A 478-nucleotide genomic window follows, 5' to 3' on the forward strand; every position below is an offset into this window, starting at 1 on the left:
CATGAGAGTTGCTTTAGTTACTTGATTTTAGTTTACGTTCGGGTCAGACTCGTCCTACACGAACGTACTCTGAACGTTCTCAGATCGAACGGATCATCCAACATCCGGATGGATCTATCGACCTGAAATTTCTCGGACTTGATCCCGCTCGGCTCTCTTCTTCTCGCCGATCTATGTCTACGTGTGCCTCTTCTTCCAAACCCCCGGAGGAGCAAGAGCATAATGACAACAAAGGACCAATTCGAGGCGTTGACTACTCGGGTTCTGTCCCAAAAGTATATTACCAAACTACTAAGGTTCACGAACCTGAAAATCTCTATGAGCCAGGGAGCCCTTCAGCCTCCGAAATGGCTCCTCCCCCTCCTAAGGTCAGATCCGACCCTAGTCTCTTTGTTATCAAGACTGATAATTAAGAATATGTCCCGGATCTTCAGGCCTTAAAGGTTTTATGGAATCGTCCCCAAGACGCCCTCAAAAG

The 478-nt window shown here is 47.5% G+C and overlaps 1 protein-coding gene across 1 annotated transcript in view; it reads left to right on the forward strand.

The window, feature by feature from the left end:
• Positions 1-53: 53 nt before the first annotated feature.
• LOC124893428 overlaps positions 54-478 on the forward strand; it is a gene marked incomplete at its 3' end in the record, with an annotated part of 3,531 nt that continues 3,106 nt past the window's right edge. Inside the window, exon 1 of the mRNA XM_047404433.1 lies at positions 54-470. The remainder of the gene's footprint in view (positions 471-478) is intronic.

This window comes from Capsicum annuum, unplaced genomic scaffold, assembly GCF_002878395.1.
Source record: "Capsicum annuum cultivar UCD-10X-F1 unplaced genomic scaffold, UCD10Xv1.1 ctg59396, whole genome shotgun sequence".
Taxonomy (NCBI): Eukaryota; Viridiplantae; Streptophyta; class Magnoliopsida; order Solanales; family Solanaceae; genus Capsicum; species Capsicum annuum.